The following is an 11365-nucleotide window of genomic DNA, read 5'->3' on the forward strand; positions in this document are numbered from 1 at the left end:
CATTTTGTATATGTAATTTACTATACAATGTGTAGCCTATATATACATATATATATATATTATTATATACAAAGACGTGTTTGAAGTTTGGTAGATATAAACAAATACAGTATTTTCTTAATGACTGGGGTAGGGGTAATATATAAAGAAAATATATTTAGTCCAAGATCAAGGCTTGATAAACCAAAGATTCATTGTCATTGCCTCAGTCTATAATATTTAAATTTCACATCTCATTCTGTTGATAAACAATACCAATGGTGGTAAACAAGTCAACGTTCATATTTCATTTTCTATTATGGATGATTTTTCTTGAACTTGAATGTGTTTTTTCTGGAATGTCTGTTTTCTGGTCTGTTTGTACTGGACTGAAGAAAACCCTGATGACAAAATGACTGTGTGAAAGTAAATCTGTTTGTTGTCCAGGGACCATAGCTTCTCCAAAACAAATGAACAAATTGAAATTGAAATCCACTTAAAACACGTTGCATGAGGTCCTGATTTGGTGGTGCCAATGGTGTGTGTGTGTGTGTGTGTGTGTGTGTGTGTGTGTGTGTGTGTATGTGTGTGTATGTGTGTATGGGCAAGATGGCACTGCAACCACATCTACCCCTCAGGCCGGTGTCTGATGTGACCATAGAATGCTCACCTCATTAAGCCATCGTTCTGCTGCACACTGTTCCAAATGGCAGCGCAGGCCTTTGGTAATGAAGCGCTGTCACGCATGTCTGACCACACGCTGAGCATCTTGTTGTGCTCCTATTGTTCTGCCTGTTGACGAGTCATCAGCCACTTCAAAGCGGCCTGAGTCCATCTACAAGGGGCACGAATCATATGCACCGGCTGCCGGCCCTGCCTCCCTCCTCCCTCGAACCTCTAGCCGCCGTCCACCAGGTTTCGCGCTGAGTGGACAACACATTTCCTTCGTCCATCTGTCTTCTATTTGGTCTAGAACTAAGATTCTCTGGACCTCTCTGACGGCCCACTTTCCTCTCCTCACAGATCATCTAGTGACAACAGGCTATCTGTGTACTAGCAACTGGTGTGACTCTTGAGCTAAGTGTGAAATCCATCTGTCTAGCCAGAAGACAATTTGTCATACCATGTTATAGGTCAGGAAACCACTTGTGCGGCACTCCATGTAACTAAATCTCTCAAACATTAGCAAACAACATAACAGTAAATAACATCTACTGTCCATGTGGCCCTTCACCCTTCGGCACCCAAATTGTGGATTAAGTTGAGATTCTCATCCAAGCCTTTGATGTCATACCTCAATGACGATGAAAGCCTTAGCTGTTTGCAGCAAACCTGAAAGACGGCTTCTCCTGACACGAAACACACACACAGTCTGGGCGTGGGCCTCCGGCTAACCCTCGTGCCATCAGTAGCTCAGCACAGGCTCTTTGATGTGACCGTACACGGGGAGGAGGAGATGTAGTCACTTAGCCCTGTGGCAAGGCCAGGTGTGAGAGGCTCGGCCCGCTGCGCGCCGCGTTCCCCGAAAGCTCGGTTTTACGAGGCGTTATGACATCAAGCCCAGGGGTTGCAGCTGTCAAACGCACGTCCGACGGTGGATGTCATGCCGATGAGTTGTTGCGCTCTCCTTGGTCAGCGTCTGCTGAGCTCCTGGTTCTGGTAGCGTGCTCTGCGGGGGTGAGTGGGATGGGGAGAGGGAGGGGGGTTGTAAACTCAGACTCGCAGTGCGGTGTAGGCCAGGTGTCCTGGGCGTGAGGGTTGGGAGCAAGCATGGCAGCCGCACTTGTGTTGTGAGTGTTTTGAGGGTTTTCTGAGTCAGCGTTGTGGCTTTGCTCTCATCCCTCTCAGCACAAAATAAATAAATAAATAACAATCCAGCACTCCAGTTTATACCTCCACACCCTTCCTCACTCCCTTCTTCCTTCATGCGGCAAACACAGATGCTGGCCTTGCAGCCACCCCACCCCCACCCTTCCCCCCATAGATTTCATTATGTTTGGACATACAGTACAATAGAACGTAACGTGTTACTGAAGAAGGCTTTCATTTTTAGATTACAATGTCTAGGGTCATGGGTTCATTCTTTTGTATCAGTGTATCCAGAGGACGAACAGAACACTTTCCCCTCTCCCTTTGAGACAGCAAAAAGGGTGTGGCTTGGAATCACTGGATTGAATGCTGCATAGAAGGTTGAAAGGTTCAGTGGTGAAACACACATGGCTTGTTAGTAAAGGCAGTAGTATGGAATTTAATCATATACTGACATACCGTATACCCAATTGGGGACCAACCCAACCTGCCACCCCCCACACTGTCTTCACACAAACTCATGCATGCAAACACAGTCTGAACATTTTCTCTGTTCCCTTCTGCTAGAAAGAGATGACTCAGGCTTATGAGACAATTACTACATGAGACCATGGCTGCCAAATTTAAAAGGCCCATGTGTGACTGTGTGCATGTGCGTATGTGTGTGTGTGTGTGTGTGTGTGTGTGTGTGTGTGTAGGCGGTGCTGTATTTTCTTGCCCTGAGGGGAGTCATTAAACTCTAGCTAATAAGAACCAGCATGAATGACTGTATGTGTGTGTGTGTGTGTGTGTGTGTGTGTGTGTGTGTGTGTACACGTGCGCATGTGTTTGTAAAAAAACAAACGACAAACAGTATTTCAAGATCTACAAAATATCAATGAGTAAAATAGCTGACAGCATGTCATCTTTATTGAGAAGTGGAAGCAAACCCGTCTGTGGGATGGTTTACAAGAGTGAAGATTTTTTTTTTTCAATTTTATTTATTTATTTTTTTGTTTGTTTTTTAATGACAGAAGGCTTTTTTCTCTCTGCTTTAAAGCTATGACCAATCTCTACAGAGTGACGTGTGAAAACACACAGTGCTCCATCAACAGCACCATTCCGCGGCCTGCGTGATCCACCCGCCCACCTTCTCCTCTCCTTCGGATCTCTCCAAGTGACTGTGATTGGTGGGGGAACAGGCCATGCGTGGGCTGCGAGGTGTCATAGTCGTATCAGTGGCGCTCACACTTTGGGTGTAACCCACACTCTGTGGTTCTGTTGTCAATATCAAGGACAATGATGAGGATGAGGATGAGGATGAGGATGATGATGATGATGATGATGATGGCAACAGTGATGTAGACGAGAAGGAGGTGAAATATGTCCTTAGTGACTCATGGATGCAATAATTACACTCACACACTCACAAACACACAATCACATACACAATCACACACACACACACGCACTGCACGCACACACACAGACACACACACACACACACACTCACACACACACACACACACACACACATATAATAAGAGGTGCATAGCGTCATAGATTTATTGGCATAGGCACATACGTATTACAAGCCTTCTTTTATAGGCGCCTACTTCCGGAGCTGGGGACTCAACAGCCTACAACTGGTACTGTGCCATCCTACCTTAGCCTAGCCTGCGTTCGTCACGCTGAGGGAACGACTGCAGGGGAAGGGAGGTGAAGGAGGAACGGTGTCACGCTGCGTTCACTATCACGCTTGTCTGCTCTCTCTTTGGAGTCAGAGCAGTGTGAAAAGGGACTGGACTGGACTAGACTGGCGCATGTGTGGGTGGCTGTAGAGTGCTGAGGGGGTGGTGCTTCAGAAGCTCCAAAATTGCTTAATCAGAAGTGTGACTGCATGAAACAAAAAGGTGTGTGGACACTGGTCATATAATCGACAGTTGGGAGAAAAAGACAAAATGGGGTATCCATGCTTTAGATCTTTGACATTTTTGTTTGATCATTTGATTCTTATTAAATAAGCAACAGGTCACAAGAATGTCCACAAATACAATCAGAGCTGCTCTTTTATGACCAGTGTCTCCTGGGATATGTGACGTGAAACCTGACAAACTCCCATTAGGCTATGCTGGATCTTGAAGGAAGGCACTATAATCTTAGTTAATGTTAACTTACCATCACCACACTTGAAACAGAGAGATGAAATGCCATTGTTATGCCAGGTTCATATCAAAAAACATTAGACATCATCTGACTGTTATATGGCTTTCATGTGACTGTTATACTGGATGCTGTGCACTGGCTATTGTATAGTATTAAAGACTTCCATACCTTATAGCATCCCATCACACAGTTGAGATACAAATAAACCACAACTCTAATGTCATAAATGAAATTGTACACTTCTGTATGCCACCTCTCTTTATTACCTGGTTGTTATCATTCTATAGGTGCAATTTGACAACTTTTGAATTATTATGTATATATCCAAAGAAGTTTTTGGGAAACCAGTGATAGTCAGTGATGTTGAGAGTCAGCGTGGGAAAAAGAAGAACTTCATCCTGCCTTACCATCTGTTTCCTTCACTCAGTGTGTGTCACACCAACACTACTTCAGATGTGAATTCTATGAAATTACGTCACTGACCAATCTGACTAAAAGTGACCAGTCTTGACATCCTGTGGAAACAGTGGAAATTTCAAAGATTAATTCTAGTGAATAAGATGAGAAGTGTTTACTTTTTCCAAGAAAGAGTAGTCATGGACACAATGCTATGACTGTTCTAGCTAGCCAGTCGGTCCTATGAATGATCAAACATGTGGTATTAGTATAGTTACCATGTGATCAGCCTATAGGCCAAAGAATACATTTATGAGAACAAGAGATGAAGAGAGAGAGAGAATGAGAGAGAGAGAGATGAGGAGAGCAGGGACCATGTTCAGTTGTAGAGTGGCCTAAGCCTCCATTGCTGCATCTGCCTCAGGGGAGTCCTGTTCACATGGCTGAGAGGTGTGAGGCTTTCCCTTTGAACACCAAAGCCTATTGGACAACTTCATCTGTTGGCACGCCAGACAACAAATGTCCGACTCTTCTCCACGTATTAGACTAATACAGAAAAAAAAAGATGAAAAGATGAAAAAAAAAAAAACGTGCAGACCATCTGCACTAAACAATGCACATGCCCCAAACCCACTCATAAAAAGGCTCTCGTGTTTCCTCCGCGGTTTCACAGCCATGGGTTGCATCAGCAAACAGACAGTTAGTAGTTTGAAGTCCAGTCAGGGGTTTTGGCCCAGTCCCATCCACTTGACATAAAGAGGCCATCGGAGGAAACAAGGACACAGACTAAAGCACTGCCATTGGCTGGCAGGCGTGAGGACCCGACAGTGTAACACTCACAGACAAACCATCTCTATGCTGCGAAAGAAAAGAACAAATAAAATGTGAAGAGTTGAGCTTTACTCTCTGAAACCATTCTGATACATGGGGACCCTCGAGCATCCCCTCCATCATGCAGATGTTTTTTTGACATCTAGCAAATGAACGCTTGCTTGCCCATGGCCGAGCCCTGATTGAATGCACGGTGGGAGGAAGTTGGATTATTTCATGGTGGTGCCGTTCCTCCTCAACGGCTCGTATTCTGCTTGATCTCACACAGACCTGCTGCTCTGCCTCTCTCTGTCACACACACACACACACACACACACACACACACACACACACACACACACACACACACACACACACACACACACACCACCCCTATCCCCCACCCCTCTCAACCTCTCAATGAGTCACAGAAGCATCAGAGGAAGCCCTTTCAATCAACTCTTTCACCTGCTGCGACGGTGACGTCAAGAGCGAAATGCCCCAGAGACGTGCAGATCAAGGTAAGTTCTGGTGAAAAAAAAAAGCTACGCGCTCCCCGGGGAACGGCTTTGTCCTGGTGTAGTTCTGCGTGGTGTGTTGCGTGGGCGCTGCCTTTCTGCGGTGACACCTGTCGTACCCGCTGCACCCGCGCAGCTGCACTCACACTGCCACTGAGACACAGAAGCTAAATGTGTCCGTGGCGTCACTGTATTACTGCAAGGCATTACCTGTATGAATGAAGTGGAAGAAGTCAAGTCAATCTGTGAGTGGAGGCAAACCTTTTGTCTTGCTATTACTCACTCATTACTCACTTGCCTATACAGCTCTCCTTTAAGTGCTATCAGAATTCAAACATTAAAATCATGAGTCACTAGAATCCATTTTTTCTGTAGGTGTTCAAGATGTGTACTTACCCACTTGCACAGTAGTAATGTCAGGCATTGGAATAGCAACATAATGGAAAGCTTCCCATGTATTTGATATTTCCTTGTTCAGTAATTGGCCTCTCATAGGCCTGCAGAGCAGACTCTCTCCCTTCAGAAACCTTTGTGTTCATTAGAACTGGGCTTCTCCACACAACAGATGTGAAAATTGTACAGTTTGATCCAGCTGACATGTGGTTTTGGTCAAGTTGAAAGCATGCATACTATGTCGTCTGTTGAGGGCGTAGTGCTCCAAACCTTCCGTCCACTGCGCGGTCAGGAAATGTCATTCTCCACACAAAGCTGTTCACCATCCCTCAGGTCCTATTTTACTCATTATGGTTTGGTGCCAATGCACCATTAAAAAGAGACACAGACATGACTTCCTGCTTTCCTCACAAGCTTTAACTGTGACGCTGTAATCGACCACTGTCAAAAAACTCTCTGGCACTGATAAATAATTTTTTTTTAAAAAAAATAAATAAATTAAATGAAAAAACATAAACAAAGAAGGGCATATTTGGCAACACATTTGTAGCAAATGATAAATATCTACAATGATACAGACCATGGAATCACAAAACTTTTAACATTTTAGCAAGTAATCTGTGCCGTCTGTCTGCATTACCAGAAGGAAATAAGAGTGCCATCTTGTGGTTGGAATGAGAAGTATAAATTTGGCCAGGTTTGAGCCATAAATCTCCCCATGCACAGCCAGAATCCAAACAGAAATATAATATCTGATCGATGTGTGACGTCTTTGCTACGGCGACTGAATGAGAGGGGAGCGAGGCTGGAAATAGGGATAAAACAAACATTGTGTGTGAGTGTTTGGACCCTGCATGAGAGCATTGGGAAAATAAAAGGTGCTCTTATAAATGTTCTCAACACCCCACCAGATAAATAATGTGATACAAAAACAAAACAACAGCTGTGAGCAACAGACCCTGAAACAGATTTTAATACATTTTTCAAAGGGCAGATCAGACGTCCCTTTCAAAATCTCTCTTATTGAACCCCAGTAATCATGGGGAGGTGCCATTTTGCAAGTTTGGTGTTAAGCCTCTGCTGTTAAGAAATGCAAGATAATTGCAAAGGAATGGAAGTGGAAATATACAAGTGATTTCTTCATCGATCCAGTTTCTGTTCTGTCAGTTTATTGCATTGTACTACAATTGCCTCCTCAGATGTGATTCATCTCAACAGAATAATGGTTTGGGTTGCCTGCACATAGAGTAATGAACACTTAAATCCTGGGAAAATACAATAATGAAAAAGCTAGAATAAGTCTGGATATGAGAGAGGCGAACAGATGACCACCAAAGCAATGGACAAAAGCACACACACTGGCTTCCACAGGGATGAGTTAAGTGGTAGGGAAAGGCAAGAAATCCTTAGGAAGTTTCATCAGCTGAAACAAATGGTTTAGGCCTTTCCTCTTCGCTGCAGCTGTCTGGTTGATCGCTCACTGCTATCTGGTCTATTGGATTTAATAAAAGATGAAATGGTCGCAAATGTGTGAGGACATCTTTTCATTAGATCATTCACCAGCAGATGTGCTCTCCCCTCCCATGACACAACACTCATAGTTTTGGACCACAATCACTCTTGCTCGATCCTCTCATCCTGCTCAAGGTTTCAAAATCTATCCAGCACACGTTCTGTGTGCTCCTGAGGAAAACCCAACACTTTAATCAGGGCCGTCTCATCGTAAGACCACTGTCTGCTTCCACAGCAAGGTAAACAAAAAGGTCTCTTTTACAGTACCTCTGTTCTTGCAGATATTGCACCTGCAGGAGAGAGAGAGTGTGTGTGAGAGAGGGAGGGAAAGAGGGAGAGAGAGAGAAGGAGGGGATGGGAGAACAAGACTTTGGAGGAGAACAAAGAGGCTCCCAAGCATTTCAGGGCCAAACTATAAATCTCCACGCCGTCTGGCTTTGTTCCTTGATTCCATGCTCCATGGCTGCAGGCAATGCCGTTTTTTGGACATTTAGTGTGGTTTTCCTTAATGTCATATGTGTTTTAAAGACTTCTCCAGCGAAGAGAAACCCTTTTTGGCATTTGACCCACCACAGGAAAACACGAGGCCTGGTTTCAATTGTCCCCACATTGTGAATTGCTCTTAAAATGACCTGGAGTGTCATAAACAGTGATGGATCACCAAGGCAAGGCTGTCAACTCCACAACAAAAAAAGGTTAGAATCGGTTCCTCACAACACAATGTACTCCATGCTGGGGACTGATGAAGCATTTATAGACAAAGACAAATAGATACATTGCCATCATTATTTACCTCAAGCAGTAACATATTCCAGGTGCTTCGTCTGGATTTCAAAATCAACTATGAGAAACGCTAAGAAAAAAATGGTGAGCTGTGAGGAAATTTTTTCACCCCACATTCTGCATGGATGTTATCAATAAGTTCTCAGAAGAACCCCTGATAATAAGTACTGTACATTTGAGTCCTCCAAGTCTCTAAATCTACTAAATTATTTATTTCAGATGTAAAATGCAGAAGTTCAGGACTCAATTTAAAAGCTGCTATTTTAATTTAATTAAAATCTGAGTGACTATTGTCTATGCACTGTTCCCATTGCTTCAGTCATAGATTGTTCCCATTGAAGAACATTAACATTAGGAAAATTTAACTGGAACCAGAGTTTCATGAGATTTTCCACATGCTCTTCTCACTTCGATAATGGTTTTACTGTTGGACTACTTTTCGACTATACTTTTTGCACCTTCACCAGCATGACACTCACGCTCTTGAGCACCTTACCATGCACACAGAACTACAGGCCAGTCCCGGCCCTGTCACTGCAAGCGTCTCATGCTTGATCATCCTCAAGCACACTGTGGATTTTTTTTATTTAATTTATATAGTATATTTAGTATTTAGTTTTGTTAGTTTTTCTTATCTTCTACTGTCTCTATTGTACAGTGGAGTTTTGTTATATGTATATACTTATATTTACCCTTTCTCCTGTAAGTGCATGTTGTGTGTGATGTCTGTATGCTACTGAGACCTTGAATTTCCTATTGGGGATCAATAAAGTATCTATCTATCTATCTATCTATCTATCTATCTATCTATCTATCTAGTCATTTGTAAGACATGGAACTAATCAACAGCTTTAATGGCTATTCAATAATGAACATATTTTACTTTGAATTGGTCAATGACTGCAATTTTTTTTAATGTCAGAATTGGAAAATCAGATATCTGGTGTGTTGCCAATTAGGTATTATTTGCTAGAAACAGATCAGGTTTATGCAATACACAATTTGTATTTCTGCTGATGGTAGCTGCTTACAGAGCTTACTTCAGAAGCATGGCAAATACATCTAAACATGGCAAATATTTTATAAAATCTGATGATGGTGTTGATACATCACAGTTATGATAGGAGATATTAATATCAAGAATTAGAATAAAAAATACAGTTATCAGAACATGTCTGATGCTGATATTTTCTGCAGAGGTGAAATGTGGCAAGAATCCTTCAGAGTGACAGCTGGCCTTGACATTATCAAATTTTATTACATTTTAATGAATGTCTGACAATGTTATCAAAACGGTGGACACCACTGTAAAACCTTGTAAAAACACACATGTGTAATTTGGAGAGCAACGTTGCTCATGCAAAGTAGTTCAAGATGTTGTTTTGGGTGCAAAAGTATTTTATAACACTCAAATACATTTGACTTATTATTGATTTAACCTTCCACTGTGGAAACACTGCTTTAGTTGTTGTAAGAGGATATTAAGTGACAATAATAAAAGTTTTTTTTTTGCTAGTGTAACAGAATAAAGAGGTATGCCATTGATCACCTCTGTTCTGTCGTCTTATCATGGGAAACTCTTAACAATCATCTCAGTTCATTTCCATCTCTCCTGTTAGTCCTAGACGAAGTCTGCTCCCAAAATGGCAGCAGTGTAATTGCTGTTTCCCTGCTTAGCACCAGGCCTATTCATGCCATTGGCCTGTTTCCCATAGAGACAATAAGGCTGAACAATGCGGTGGACTGAGGGGCTCTAGACGGCTCCAGCAGGAGACCTCTGCTCTGCTCAATGTACATTGAAGGGGTGTGAGAAGAGAAAGTTCTAGGAAACAACCTTTTCATCTTTTCTTTGATCACTGATTCATCAGTCTTTTATATGCTTGGGTCATGTCTCTCTCTAGTGACTGTGTATGTTTACTTGGGTGTGTGTGCGCGTGTGTGTATGTGAGTGTGTGTGTGTATGTGTGTGTGTGTGTGCACTAAAAAGTTGTTTCCCACTGTATGAGCACACAAAGGACCAGCTGGTGGAGAAAATTTGGGTCTACACGTGCTGACCCAAGTGCTGGGCCGTGTCCGGTCTGCTCGAGCAGCAAAGTTGTGCCGCAATGGACGAGGGCCGGGATGTTTTGGCTCAGTTAATGAGTGTCCCTGGAACGGCGAGTGCTGCCTAGTCTCAGACTCTATTGTCAGGAATCGAATTCTTCCTTTAATTGCTGCGTTTCAGTGTGCGGGGACACAAGCACGAGCACTGCGTGTCATGCAATGTTTGACTTTCTATATACTGTGCATGCACTGCATGCATGTATGTCATGTGTGTATGCACAGATGAAGTTTTATATGCCACACTGCATCATGTGGTATGGAGAAGCAAAGAAAAGTATGGATTGAGATTTGGGGAAATTGTGCAGTTTGATGCTGTTAGTTTTAGCCAGTTCTTACTATAGTAGGCTACTAGCAATAAATGTGGCCATTTCAGTGTCTCAGCTAGCTACCAACATCAGCTTGTGCCAAAGAACGTCGAGTTAATTCCTTCAAAGTTGCTAGAAGGAAGCACAAACGGACGAGTTCAAAAGTTTGTTGGTTTATGGTCATTCTTGAGATGTGGGAACAAAAGTATAAAATATAAATTAAAAAAAGAGAAAATAAATGTTCAAACACTTACTTTTGCTAATTAAATTTTACAAATATGACATATCACAATAACAAATAAAGAAAATGTTAATATGTTGGAAGTGATTCCATGCATTTCTGACTATAAAAGCCTGACTTTTTAAATGAATCAGTTAGGCTACTTCAGAAAAACAGTCGAAAGAGTCAATATTATGAAAAAAATAAATAAAAAAATGATCAAGTTATGATTGAGTTAGGATTCACAAAATAAATCGATTTGATGTAGTAAGTTTTCTTTGAAGTCATAACTGTAAATATGGAGCCCGCAAGGTGTCATTGGAAGATTTTTTTTGCATATCAAGAAAACGTGTGCTCATTTTACTATATGGTGCTCTCAATTTACTAGATTG

Source organism: Alosa sapidissima, chromosome 1 (assembly GCF_018492685.1).
Source record: "Alosa sapidissima isolate fAloSap1 chromosome 1, fAloSap1.pri, whole genome shotgun sequence".
Lineage (NCBI taxonomy): Eukaryota > Metazoa > Chordata > Actinopteri > Clupeiformes > Clupeidae > Alosa > Alosa sapidissima.